Source organism: Phyllobates terribilis, unplaced genomic scaffold (assembly GCF_046119375.1).
Source record: "Phyllobates terribilis strain yellow unplaced genomic scaffold, ASM4611937v1 Scaffold_1__5_contigs__length_1240528914, whole genome shotgun sequence".
NCBI lineage: Eukaryota > Metazoa > Chordata > Amphibia > Anura > Dendrobatidae > Phyllobates > Phyllobates terribilis.
The window spans coordinates 173,479,087-173,494,388 of NW_027362761.1; the positions used below are offsets into that span (position 1 = coordinate 173,479,087).

Genomic DNA, 15,302 nt, shown 5'->3' on the forward strand with positions numbered 1-15,302 from the left:
ACTAGGGGGAGCTAGACTCAGGCAAAAAAAAAACCCTGTAAGGTAGTATGGAGAATACAATAAAGCTTAGTCTAACAGCTCACATAACAGCTAGAGGCTGCTCACATTCCAGGCACTGCACAGGGCAGAGGACACATCAGTCAGTGTTAATGTGCCACTCAGCTATACCAAAACATACAGCGGTGCTTGAAAGTTTGTGAACTCTTCAGAATTTTTCATATTTCTACATAAATTTAAACTAAAATGTCCTAAAAGTAGAAAAAGAGAACCAAACCAAAACTATTAGCTTTTGTCATTATTTTTAGGAATTTATTTTTAGAAAAATAATCTGATATCACATGTCTGTGAGCGTCAAAAGTATGTGATCCTTTGCTTTCTGTATCTGGTATGATCCCTCCTGTGCACCTATAACTGCATCTAAAAGTTTCCGTTAATTATTGTTTAGAGTGCACGTCGGATTTCAGGAATTTTAACCAATTTCTCCATACAAAACAGCATCAACTCTTATGTTGGTGGGTTTTCTTCCATGAACTGGTCCGTCCACAACATTTCTATAGGGTAAAGTGTTAAATTGCAATTACTGTATGTTCCCTCCTTGTAGCCTTTTATCTCTGAACTTGATGCCTTTTTTCATTGTAGGTAGAAAATCAACCTGCAAAGGGTATATTTAAGTGGATGCCATTTGTTAATTATCAATTATCGGCCACGTTTCAGTAACATCCAGTCCTGTGGATGGGGCTATAGGATTAACCCATGCAAGCACACAGATTAGGCGGTGTTCCCTCCATAGACATTAAAGGTCTTTCTTTTCCCATGCAGCAGTGCTTGCAGCTGTGAGTCATTGCTGGCGGATCTGCCTGTGGCCTTGTGAGCTGCACACAATGTATAATATGGGCTCTGTATGTCTGCAGTACACTGGCGTTCTGTATGAGAATGCAATGCTTAGTAGAAGGAAGCAAGTGAGGCAGGGAGGGGGATCTGGGCCGGTTAGGAGGAGCCTGTGTAGTAGCAGAGCAATTCTTTATGTGTGTATGTGTGTGTGAAAGCCATCAGACAGGCGGGGGCGGCTCAGTGTCACAGTGAATGTAGGCATATTATGTAGTGAACAACACATTGCACGCAGGACCTGTGCGCCTCGGAGACTGCCTCTTATATGCAAACAGAAAACTGTCGCATTTTGGGTTTATTTGACAGAAGAAAGGACAGATCATGGATTTGACATGTTGACAGAATCCCGGCACTTAGCGGACCATAGCATCAATCAGGTGAGCGCCAAGTTTGGCACATATGATATGCTAATAGTGGGCTTCTTCTCCCCCTTTACATTCTGTCATTTTCCCTATGAACATACAATCACCTCTCATAGTATTTGTAGTTGTGCTGATTATCATTATAACCTTCATCGCTACCAATCTGACACAATTTGTCTTGTTTATTGGACTTGTTTGCTACCCTATGTTGTATGTTGTTACACGTATGTTACGTGCTGTAAACCCTGTTTGCATCTTTTTCATAAGCACAGCACCCTGGAATTAATAGAGCTTAAAATGAATAATAACGATAAAATATTTACCATATATTATATATATAGATATACATTACTTTAGCTGTGGACAAATAAGTCTCTGTGCGCCCTAACTTCATATGTAAGTTTATATTTCAGTGCGTTACTCATTTAGTCCTTAATCTAGAAGACGGCAGGTCACATTTCTTAGTGGTGTCAAATTGAGAAAATATATGGACATATGGAAGTATGTCATGTTTTACATTGGTGTAGCCTTGACATATGAATGCTGAATTTCTCTTTCCTGTTTACCTTCTCATCTCTTAAAAACCCCACAGTGGTCTTCTCTTCTCTTCTCCTCCGTCACCCCCCTTTCCAGTTCCACCTCCTTTGCCTGTCTACCTTGTCACACTGTGTACTGGGCACAAGATGTTTGTCCTTGCTCTAACAATTACTGTATATTGTGCTTGGACTTTGACAGTTTCTACTGTGCAGAAGGTGTTATTTCGTAGGTTGTGTGGCTGAATCGACTTTTACTCTACGGGTGTGCGGACTTCCACCCGGCTCTAATATATATGCCACAGTACTATGTGAGCAGCATCTAAATCTGCAGAAAATGTCTGGATGTCAGACACCGAATCTTGTTTATTTCACACGATAGACACCGACTCTTAGCGCATTGTTTGGAATGAAGGATTTATAGTGAGACTTGCACTTACAACTGAATTGGAAATTTTTTGTCATAAAATCTGGCCTTATAATAGTGGAATTGTAATGTAGGCATGACAGCATCATATTTTCTGTAAATGGCCTACAGTATGTGAAAAAATTACATTGATTTCTATAATAAACCTCAATGATGCACCTCAGTGGTTTGTGTGGGCCTCAAGGCTAGGAAGCACGCTTGTACTTTTGTATATCCCTCCTGTGTGGGTATGCAATAGCTCCCTTACCTACTTGCCAATAAGTTCATTTACCCATGCTTGCTCTGAAATGGTAAAATAAAGGCTAATAATACAGCACATTGTAGATACAGAATAGTCAAGGTTTTTCAGATGCCTATGTACCCAGTGCAGACTCAGACAGAGGAGGGCCCCTGTGCAAGAACATTATATGGGCCCTTTGCAGTCCAAGAGCTCATCATAATGCACAATTCCACCTGCTCTAGAGGTATAAGTGGGCCTTTTTACTACTTGGGCTCCTGCTCGGCTGCACATGTTGCACCAATGATATGTAAACCCATGATATTAATGGGCGGCACGGTGGCGCAGTGGTTAGTACTGCAGCCTTGCAGCGCCAGGGTCCTGGGTTCAAATCCCACCAAGGACAACATCTGCAAGGAGTTTGTATGTTCTCCCTGTGTTTGCATGGGTTTCCTCCCACATTCCAAAGACATACTGAAAGGGAAACTAGATTGTGAGCCCCGATGGGGACAGTGACAATAATGTATGTAAAGCACTGCAGAATATGTTAGTGCTATATAAAGATAATGATATGTAGCTCACAAGCTAATATAATGTCTTTATTTCAAGGTTTGGAATTTTTATCAATACATTTAGAATAAGTTTTTACAGATTTTGAGATATTTATGCTTAAAGGAACACATATGTCACTTCATAGCCATACACATTAGCAATGGAGGAACAGCCCTTCTTGTTTTTAACTTTCTAGGCTATTGTAGATTACGAAACCCAGAGTTTTACTGTAGAACATTAAGTATGTTGACTGATTTGCAGCCTTCTTCTGGGATAAAGGTTGCTAGCAAGGTTATTATGTCTGTTCACCTGACGCTGAACGGTGCAAGCCTTGAAAATACAGTTAAGAAGATGCATACATGAGAAGTGTAAGTTAAAAACTTTCCTTCAATATGTCAAACCTATAAATCCAATATGTCAAACTGTGCACTAAGTATTTCAATTTCATAAACTACAGTATATAGTTTTACTGTAGTTCAAAATTCACGTATTCATTGTTCACATATAACATAGCACCATTCTTGAACTGGCCCACAGGAGAACAGGAGAATCCTCCAGTGGGCCCCTGTGTAAGAGTGGGCCACCACCTTCTTATATGAGCAGTACTTGGCACTATATACTTGAATCACTATGTACAGAAAAGGCAGCATCTTATTCATTTATCAATCTACCCAGTTCATTGTTATATAAACTTGTGATTAAGGATAATGTCACATTTGCATGTAGCTGAAAAGTGGGGCCCTGGAGTTGGTTACTGGTGGGTCCTTGGCTCCCCAGTCCGACACTGCGTAGCATGCTCAGAGTACAGTTGTAATTTCTTGCTATAGTATATATTTGGGGATAATTGCCTCCATATTGTCTGAGCACTCATCCCAGGCTGTTTTTGATTAGAGCTGAATGCTACCTGCCCTTTAATTTGTAAGGTAAGTCTGAAAGCATGGGTTCCCACCTACAAAGATTGCCTTGCCATTGGCAGATGGACACCCACAATTTGGCCAAACTTTGTACTAAGTATCTGTTTTTTTAAGTACAGTCTATAGAGCAGTAATGTACGGTAGTTAAAATTTCATCTGTATGATGTCCACCTTATGGTTGTATTTGTTTGTTTCCATGCTACAGCTCTTAGGGTAAGCTCACACAGAGGTTTTTTAAGTTGGAAACTTGGATTTCTACAGGAGGCTTACTCTGTCTGAGGGTGGAATTCACATTGAAACTGCTTTTATAAGTGACAAGTCACTTACTGCCTCAGTTTCAATGTGACAACAGAAGGATTCCACCATCATATGAACGTCAACGCAGATGTCCCAATCGTAGCAAAAGGAATCTTTTTGTGGTCTGTTTTTTTTATGCTGAATACTCACCCATATTCACATGTAAAAACAACTGACCATTCACATAGGATATTTATCTGCAGATCATTGGCAGATCCAGCTAGACCAGTGTTTCCCAAACTCCAGTCCTCACAGACCCCACAGGTCATGTTTTCAGGATTTCCATAGTATTGCACAGATGAAAGAATTCCTGATGCCTTGATGATACTTCCATCACCTGTGCAATACTATGGAAATCCTGAAAACATGACCTGTGGGGGTCCGTGAGGACTGGAGTTTGGGAAACACTGAACTAGAGAATGCAAATCGATTCTCCGGACTTTGGTGAAGCGGCCAGATCAGTATTCCATGACAGCTGGACTGGAACCATGTACTACCTCCTAACTGCCGGCATCTCCAGCTCCTCTTTTGATTAGCTGCCCTGGCACAATGTCATTGTTGCGATATGATGCACACAAGACTTTGTGCCAGGCTGGCTAATCAAGATGGGCCATGAACACTGAGAAGCAGGAGACTGTTCACAGGATTTCCGTCCATTGGTCATATACTTATCAGGCCACTGGTCTAGGGTCCTGAGAATTAATTAGCTCATCACTACATCCAGCACATATTAGTAGTATCTGTTGCAATTCTTATGTGAATGACCACCACAGAAATTCCAGCAGTGCCCTCTGAATTTAGCTGAATCTGCCAATGGCCTGCAGAAAATTATCTCATATGTATATCCAGCTTTATCGTTTACCATTTATGAAACGGCACCAAACGCGTAAGATAGCTATCAGCTATCTTCCAACTCCCCCATACACATGAACCCTTTGCTGAGTGTTCTTCTGTATTAAATGGGGAGAGGAATAGAAGCCCCTGCCAGAATATGTATGGCAGCTGCTTATCTTCCTTGACAAAATAAAAGATTGAGAGATTAAATTTCATTGACCAATTATTTTCACCCCCCAGATCATGTCAGGGGAGGCTCAAGAGGTCTACATACACACCACAGGATCAACTGGTTCTGCAAAATTAACTGGTTTGTCCAATTTTTATATAATCTGTACAGAGACCTTAATTGAGATAAAGGAAGATTATGGCAGCATTCTTCTGAGATGGCTGCTGTAGGATAAGTGTTCCAGGAGCTGGACACAGATGATCTCGAAGGCATCTGTCTTTATAAAAGGGATAGTGTTTAATTAGTACTAAACAGATTCTTTACCTATCAATTAAGCCTGAGAATTCCATTTATTAGGCTTCTACTGATAAATGCTATACATCACATTAAAAAGTCACTTGGCAGGCAGCAGGCATCCTTGCTTCAAAGCAATATTTAAAGTATAATGAATGAATTCACCTGTTATAAGAGGTATGTTTGTCCCTTATTGCTAACTGAGAAATACAGACATGGCCAAAAGTTTTGAGATTGACACAGATTTTATTTATTTTTTTACAAATGTTGCTGTTTCTGAGTCTTTAGATTCTTTAGTCAGATTTTCTATGGTTACTGAAGTACAGTTAGGCTGTGTGCCCACTATGCGTTTTTTAAGCTTTCCGCAGCGGCAATTCCGCTGCAGAAACGCTTAAAAAACGCATGGTAGAAGGTCTGCCATGTTCCCCAATGACAATCCGCATGTGCTGTGCACATGCTGGGGAAATTTCCGCTGCGGATTATCATTGCGGAAAAATCCGCAGCACTACCAATTATTTTGCGGAAGCGTGGCGTTTTCGCCGCCATTGACTTGCATTGGAACGCATGAATCCGCATCACTTCATCTGTACCTGCGCATTCCATGCGTTTCAATGTGCGGATGGTACCTGGGTCTGGAGAAGAGGAGACTCTCCTAGGGACCCGGGTACCATAGAACCTGTAAAAAAAGAATAAAATAAAAAATAAATATTATACTTACCTTCTGATGGTCTTAGTCTTGGCTTGCCGGCAGCTCGTGGTGGACTCAAGGACCTGCGGTGACGTAATTTAGTCATGTGACGGGTCACGCGACCGCTGACGTCGGCAGGTCCTTTAATCTACCGCGAGCTGCCGGCAAGCCAAGACAGGGACACCGGGGGCCATCAGAAGCTAAGTATAATATTTATTTTTTATTTTTAACCATTCTTTACGGTGACACTATATAAATCCATGCCGGTTGCATGTCCCTGGCAGGAAAAACGTATGTACAATCCGCATGTACAATCCGCATGCGTTTTTTCTGCCAGGGAGATGCAGAAACGCTCAGAAAAAATCCGGAGCATTTCTGCATCGTGGGCACATAGCCTTATACGTTTTTCATACATTTTTATACTTTTATTGACAAAGACATCAAGTTTATGTTACAACTCAATATTTACAGTGTTAACCCTTATTTTTCAAGGCTTCTACAATTCGCCTCTGCATACTGGATATCGGCTTCTGGGCCAAATCCTGACTGGTGACAACACATTCTTGTCTAATCAGTTTATCACAATTTCTGTACATAAACTTGATATATTTTTCAATAAAAGTGTAAAAATGTATGAAATTCTTATGATTGTACTTTATTAACCATAGAAACATCTAACTAAAAGATCTAAAAACACTGACGCAGCAAATTGTGTGAAAAAACAAAATTTGTGTCAGTCTCAAAACTTTGGGCCATAACTATAGAGTATATTTTGTTTGTTACATAGAGCTGCCCAACTAAACCTGTATAGCAAGATATGGTGACATTTCTTGGTAGACAAATAGTATGTATAGATATAAAATAAACTGCGATGACCTCCTGTCTGGATAATTGAAACAGCACTGGAATAACTGGTGTGACATTGTTGAAGTGTACAGTGGGCATCTACTGAATGATTTAAGCATAATCTTACCATTCAAGATAGATGTTTTACTCTAAAATGTGCAGTTTACGGTTACTTTATATTATTACGGATTAAAGTTTTCATATGTTTGCAAAAAGCTTGGAATAAACTTATAAGTTTCAGGCATAAAACAACAAACCAAGTAATACCTTACTACCCCCTTGCTATCCTGTGCCACCATGTCCTGGTACCCCACCAGTCTCTTATTCGGGCGTACAGCCATTATGTTTCAATGCTGACATGAGCCAATAACTGGCTACAGCTGACACCACTGACATAAATAGCGGAGCCAGTGATCGGCTGCAATGGTCACATTTTTGTGTCGATATGTTATCTCTGGAGGCCAGAATACAAAGGCTGGTGGGGGGACTCAGGAAACAACTACACAGGAGCGGCTGAGGATCAGTAAGGTGAATATTACTAGTTTTTGCTAAAAAATGTCAAGGGCTTGACACGCCCATTAAGATGTAGACAATCTATACATAGGGATCAGCAGACCCATGTAAGATCGGGCTCTGGTACCCGACCCAAACTTTATTCCAAAGTTCGTTTCTGGTACCAGAACTGTACCCGAACGTGAACCAAAACCCAAACCCCATTGAAAACAATGGAGACCCGAACTTTGGGTCTGTGTACAAAAAAAAATATCTCTCTCTCACTTTCTTTGGAACTCCGAACATTGCAACAGACTTCCTTTGGAAAGTCTGTGTTTGCCATTTAGCACCAGACACTGTCCTGTACGAACGACGAACTTTTAAGTTTGGGTTCGCTCATGTCTATCTATGCACAGTTTCAGTACTGATAGAGTTAGAATAAAGCATGTCCCATCCCTCCATATAGCATACTTCTTTGAATGGATAAATGGAATACTCAATTATGCTATTTTCATTAATATTATGCTGTGTATCGTTTTATCACGTAAAAAATACCCCTATAAGGTAGAAAGAACAATCCCTTTCAGACTGGCAAGGATTAAGGGGACTGGTTCCTTGGCACTGAGACTAATTATGTTGATCCAGTAGACCATTACTCCAGGAAGAGATTTTCCGTCTCAGTCTAAATCCATTCTGACTCCTTATCACATCTTATTAAATACAAGTCGGAATTTTTTTTTGTATCAACACAAACAATCTTTAGTGTCTCAGTCATTAGGTATCAACAGCTACTATTATTATTATCCATAGAGAGTGATTTACAGTATCTGATATTATATTTACACTTGGTTGAGTGCTACTCAGGGATGTAACTAACTAGTATTCTTAGGTCTCCATAGCAAAGTTAGAAAGTCCCCACCACCACCTTGTCAAGAGTAAAATGCACTGTCTCAAAGCAGATAGCAGCAGATATTGTAGTTGTGTTTTTCTGTCTATCAGTTCTGCACAAAAATGGTAGACAGAAAAGAGAAATGTTTCTATATGTGTATTCTTACGTGTTTACATAGGAGGAGACCTGTCAGTCATGGTGAGCGGGGAGAAACTGACCCACATCAGACTAGTCAGTCAAGATACTGTACATTGGGCCAGATTCATCATTTGCAATTTTATTTGTCATTTTTCTTTTTTGTCTTGTGCTATTCATTGTTGCTCTATTCTTTCAAATAGCGCACGGATTCAGGAATTTTTCCACAAAATAAAAAATGCTCTATAATTAGGTTTTTAACGTGTGGTGTGACTTCTTAGTGCAGAAAGTCTCATATTCCACTAAAATGTTACAAAATGTATTGAGCGTGGAGTAGGGATTTCAGGCATACATACAAAATCACTCCACGGAGTTACTTTTCCGTCAAAATGTTGTCACTCTTCAAAAAGTTTAAATTGATGAATCGGCCACACATATCTGGAAACCCCAAAAGCTGGCCATAATATCAGACTTATGTATAGATATATAGTTATATACGTATATGTTTATATACTGTGACTACAAGTAGTATTCAACCCCCTGCAGATTTAGCTGGTTTGATAAGATGCAAATAAGTTAGAGCCTTCAAACTGCAAACGAGAGTAGTTTTTATGAACAGAAGCATAAATCTTACAAACCAAAAAGTTATGTTGCTCAGTTGAATTTTATTAAATTTTAAACATAAAAGTGTGGGTCAATTATTATACAACCCCTATGTTTAATATTTTGTGGAATAACCCTTGTTTGCAATTACAGCTAATAATCGTCTTTTATAAGACCTGATCAGGCCGGCACAGGTCTGTGGAGTTATCTTGGCCCACTCCTCCATGCAGATCTTCTCCAAGTTATCTAGGTTCTTTGGGTGTCTCATGTGGACTTTATTCTTGAGCTCCTTCCACAAGTTTTCAATTGGGTTAAGGTCAGGAGACTGACTAGGCCACTCCAACACCTTGACTTTTTCCCTCTTGAACCAGGCCTTGGTTTTCTTGGCTGTGTGCTTTGGGTCATTGTCTTGTTGGAAGATGAAATTACGACCCATCTTAAGATCCTTGATGGAGGAGCGGAGGTTCTTGGCCAAAATCTCCAGGTAGGCCGTGCTATCCATCTTCCCATGGATGCGGACCAGATGGCCAGGCCCCTTGGCAGAGAAACAGCCCCACAGCATGATGCTGCCACCACCATGCTTGACTGTAGGGATGGTATTCTTGGGGTCGTATGCAGTGCCACCCAGTCTCCAAACGTCACGTGTGTGGTTGGCACCAAAGATCTCAATCTTGGTCTCATCAGACCATAGAACCTTGAACCAGTCTGTCTCAGAGTCCTCCAAGTGATCATGAGCAAACTGTAGACGAGCCTTGACATGACGCTTTGAAAGTAAAGGTACCTTACGGGCTCGTCTGGAACGGAGACCATTGCGGTGGAGTACGTTACTTATGGTATTGACTGAAACCAATGTCCCCACTGCCATGAGATCTTCCCGGAGCTCCTTCCTTGTTGTCCTTGGGTTAGCCTTGACTCTTCGGACAAGCCTGGCCTCGGCACGGGAGGACACTTTCAAAGGCTGTCCAGGCCGTGGAAGGCTAACAGTAGTTCCATAAGCCTTCCACTTACGGATGATGCTCCCAACAGTGGAGACAGGTAGGCCCAACTCCTTGGAAAGGGTTTTGTACCCCTTGCCAGCCTTGTGACCCTCCACAATCTTGTCTCTGATGGCCTTGGAATGCTCCTTTGTCTTTCCCATGTTGACCATGTCTGAGTGCTGTTCACAAGTTTGGGGAGGGTCTTAAATAGTCAGAAAAGGCTGGCAAAAGAGATCTTTAATCCACACATGTGAAGCTCATTATTCTTGGTGCCTGAACTACTTCTTAATACTTTTGGGGGACCAAACAGAATTCTTGTGGTTTGAGGGGTTGAATAATAAATGACACTCTGAATTAACTTTTAACGTTTTAAAAAAAAAAAAATTTGCTGCAGTGCATTTCCCACTTCCAGGCTGATCTACAGTACAAATGTCACAATGCCAAGTTAATTCCGCATGTGTCAACCAGCTAAATCTGCAGGGGGTTGAATACTACTTGTAGGCACTGTATACACATATATATATACATACAGTATATTATATAAAAAAAGGGGTATAGACTTTAAAAAAGGTGTACATTAAAAGAAGAGTAAAGCACGAATCAAAAACAGGTGAAGAATCCTGAAACCTTTTTTGTGGCTGCAGATTTTTCTGCAAATTTTTGGCTGCAGAAACCAACATCAGAAATATCCCATGGGAACGTTCAATATAGAATATTATTAGATTCATAAACTAGTGATACATTTCCTTGTTCCATGCCATTATTTATAATGAAAGTTAGTAACACACCCAGAGCATTGTGTGATGCGTAACTGTAGTCTCATATGTCTCTGTTGTCGGTCACTGCTTAGCATCCTAATTGCCCATGTACTATAATCTGTCCTAGTATGACAGAGTTAAACACGCATTACAAATATCATTTCTTGGCTTCCCTCCTGCCACAGCTCAGTGTCACAGGTCAAGGAACCTGCTTCTTTGCACTTACTTTACTGCCTGTCATTTTGGAAAACCCGCAACATTCTGATTTGCTGATGCAGAGAAGCGTCTTGCCTGCACAGAAGTTCATTTCCCATTAAGCCTTGCTTTATTTGCAGGTCCATAGCATTGCAGCTAAATATTATTCCATATATTTATTTGGATCTTTTATGCTTTAGGTAAAATGAATTGTTATTTTTTTTTTCCAAGGCACAATCTGTTCCAGCTCACATAATCTAGCTGCAGAAATTCCACAGTGAAGGCAACCATAAAAGCACTGTCAACTTGTATTTTGCTCAAGGCATTGAAAGTCTTGATATACTGCTCTGTCAGTGCACACATGGCTTTAAACATCAGCATTTAACAGAGCTCGTGCTTAGTTTGACTGCTTCTGCTAAAAGCCTTGCTCAAGAAAACTATACTGAATCAATATTACGTTTCACAGAGTTTTCCTATTTACTTATAAACTCTGAAAGCTATTGCCTCTTCGGGAAATTCTGCTTATGACCGTAGGTTTCTTAGTTTCCGTGGCCCACTGATTTGGAGACTAAAATAAAGAAATAAGCATTACTGACCCCTTGAATTCCCCCTCTTACTGCTCTGATAGTCTTTGATCATCCTGTAGTGGTCACTGAATACCGGATGGCTCATCATCACTACTGTTATTGGTGGGGCCACCAAAATGGTGGCACTAAAGCGGCAGGGGATTTAGGGGATAAGTAATGCTTACTTCTTTATTTAATAACATTCCCTACTTTTCCCTACTCAGATCCCTTTCATAGATAAAATACAAATCCACATACATAGCAGTGTTATCTATGGTTTTAAATAGGACTGTAGGTCAATCTACTGGTGCAAAGGAAAGTTCAAAGGGGATGTCCACAGCAATCGATTAGCTCCCAGGTCTCATTTTATAGCCCCCTAAAAGCTCCAATCTGACTATTATAGTTGACTACTTCATTTTTAATTAATATACATTACCAATTTTCCAAGTACCAATTTTGAAAGATCTCTAAAGAGGAAAGATTACGGGGGAAACAATGCTACATGCTGGGGGAGAATGGGTATGGCACGTTGGATATAAAAATTCATGATCCTCTCTTCCCGTAGGTGATTTTCAGTACCATATATCCCACTATTTTTCTGAATTTTCCATATTTCTGTATAAATCTGTCTTAAAACTAGATCTAATTTTCACAAAAGTGCCAAAAGTGGATAAAGAGAACCAGATAAAACAAATGAGTCAAAAATATTAAGATCACATGTCTGTGAGTGGCAAATGTATGTGAACTAGTGATGAGCGAACGTGCTCAGATAAGGGGTTAACCGAGCATGGAGTACTTCGGCGTGCTCGTATATTATGTTCGAGTTCTTGCATCTGCATGATTTGTTACTGTTAGACAGCCTCAACACATGCAGGGATTACCTGTTTGTTAGGGAATTCTCATATGTGTTGAGGTTGTCTAAAAGTCACAAATCATGCAGACGCAGGGACTCGAACTTAATATACGAGCACGCCGAAGATACTCGGATAACATCCGAACATTATCCGAGCATGTTCGCTCATCACTAATGTGAACCTTTTCTTTCTCTTAATCCATTGTTTTTTTTCTCTCCAAACATATCGCTTCTCATTTAAAGCAAAAAGCTCTATTTTGGTCTCATCCATCCACAAAACAATGTTCCAATATCCTTCTTCCTTGTCCAGGTGAACTTTAGCAGACAGGCAGCAATGTTCTTTTTGGAGAGCAGTGGCTTTCTCCTTGCAGTCCTTCCATGCACACCATTGTTGTTCAGTGTCTTCATGATGATGGACTCATAGACATTAGCAACAGCTAATGAGAGCAAGGCCTTTAGTTGCTAATAAGGAACATTTGGGTTTCTTTGTGACCTCGAAGACTATTATGTGCATTGCTCTTGGAGTGATATTTGATGGTTGATTTCTCTTGGGAAACATGGAATTTGATTTCCTCCATTTGTACACAATCTGTCTGACTGTGGATTGGTAGAGTTCAAATTCTTTAGAGATTGTTTTTGTAACATTTTCTAGTCTAATGAGCATCAACGACTCTTCTTCTGAGGTCCTCAGAAATCACCTTTGTTCATGCCATGATATACTTCCATAAACAGGTGTTGTGATGATTAGATTTTGATAGAAACAGGTTGCCCACTCACATCGGATTGTCATTTTATTGATTTAAAACATCTGACTCTATTTTTCCCTGAAAATTGTCTGCTAATCTTAAAGGTTCACATACTTTTGCTACTCACAGTCTTGTGATGTTGGATTATTTTCCTCATTTAAAAATGTTTAATATTTTTTACTCATTTGTTTGATTTCTCTTTATCTACCTTTAGGACCTGTGTGAAAATGTTATGTAGTTTTAGGTAAAATTTATGCAAAAAATATGGAAAATTCTGAAGGGTTCACAAACTTTTAAGCACCACTGTGATTGAAAAGCCTAAAAAAAGTAATGCGGTGAAAAACATAAAGTAATGTAACATTTTGAGGGTAAAAAAGTTTCTTATTAGTCGATGTATAATTAATTATAATATTATTTTTGCTAATTTTTACTCTAGTTTAACAATTGTTTTATTGCTACCCCTCCCACAACAGATTGTGGTACAGTATTGTTACTAATATAGCTGACGTGACACAAAACACGCATAGTCACATTGTTTTCCTTGCCATAATAACTGCATAACTTGTAATGAGGTGTGGAATGCAAAAGAATAAATTGTAGATATGATCATTATTTGGCTTGAATATAAGCATGTACTTTCTAGATATCGCAAGATTTTTTATCATACAATTATTATTTAATTTACGCCACTTTTGTGGCGTACATTAGGGAGAATTCGTCCAGCTTTTTATACAATATGCTACAGCTGGCCAAGACTGATGTAAAAACTCCAAAAGTCACACAAATTTTGAGCAACTTTGAGTTGCGCAAAAATTTGGAAACAGTTCAAGAAGTTTTACTCCAGTATTCTGGCAAAAACTCTTTGATGAATCAAAGCTATAGTCTGAAACTAAGACACATTCTTCTAAGCATATCTGCAACAAACGCACTGTATCAATGCTCTGTTCACATCAAAACACATGGGTCCTGATTCATCATTGCTTTTTGCTTAGTTTGCTTAGTTTTGTGTGTTTGATGCCTTTATTTGTTTTCATTCAATTCATTATTCTATTTGTGCCCTTTTTTACGTCTTTTTTAAATGTGTTTTTTTTGGGGGGGGGGTTCTGCTTTGTGGGCGTAGTCTAGCTATGCAAGATGTTTTCGGTTGATTCATCAATTGTGACTTTTTAAAAAGTATCAAAACTTGGCAAAATTTCACTCCAGTTCCCCCTAGTGTGTCTAACCTTTTCACAGCCTTTGACGTAAGTTTAGATCATGGTCGGGAAAGGGTTCACGACCTATGATGTAAACTTACGACATGGTGATCGTGCGGGTATGAGCTGTGCCAGGAGCTCGAAATAAGTTATAGCTGAGCTCCCGCTGTCATGGCCAATTAACTCCCTAAATGCTGTGATTGATATTGATTGCAAAATTTAGGAGGATAGGAGAAAGAGGGTGAATTTCTCGAGAGGTGTAGTTTCCAAAATGGGGTAACTTGTGGGGGGTTTCCACTGTTTAGGCACATCAGGGGTTCTGCAAGCGCAACATGACATCCGCTATCTATTTCCAGCTAATTTTGAACTCCAAAATTCAAATGATGCTCCTTCCCTTCAGAGCCCCTCCATCCTCCCAAACAGGAGTTTTCCACCACATATGGGGTATCAGCATGCTCAGGAGAAATGGTTCAACAAAGATTGGGGTCCATTTATCCCAGGTACCATTGTGAAAATAAAAAAATTGGGGCTAAAGAAACATTTTTGTGTGAGAAATGTGATTTTTTTTATTTTCATTGCTCAATGTTATAAAATTATGTGAAGCACCTGGGGGTTCAAGGTGCTTACCACACATGTAGATAAATTTTTCGACCGGTCTAGTTTCCAAAATAATGTCACATGTGGGGAGTTTCCACTGTTTAGGCACATCAGGTTCTCCAAACACGACATGGCGTTCGCTATATATTCCAGCCAATTTTGCATTTAGAAAGCCAAATGGCGCTCCTTCTCTTCCGAGCCCTGCTGTGTAAACTAACAGTAGTTTTCCACCACATATTGGATATTGGTGTACTCAGGAGAAACTGCACAACAAGTT

General features: G+C 39.8%; 1 protein-coding gene across 2 annotated transcripts in view; it reads left to right on the forward strand.

Moving 5' to 3' along the window:
* The first annotated feature begins 917 nt into the window (after positions 1 to 917).
* PIP5K1B (phosphatidylinositol-4-phosphate 5-kinase type 1 beta) overlaps positions 918 to 15,302 on the forward strand; it is a 196,041-nt gene continuing 181,656 nt past the window's right edge. The window contains exon 1 of one of the 2 annotated variants that reach the window (XM_073669767.1): positions 918 to 1,265. The gene's annotated coding sequence lies outside the window, so the exon portion shown is untranslated. The remainder of the gene's footprint in view (positions 1,266 to 15,302) is intronic. The other variant, XM_073669731.1, reaches the window with a different exon arrangement.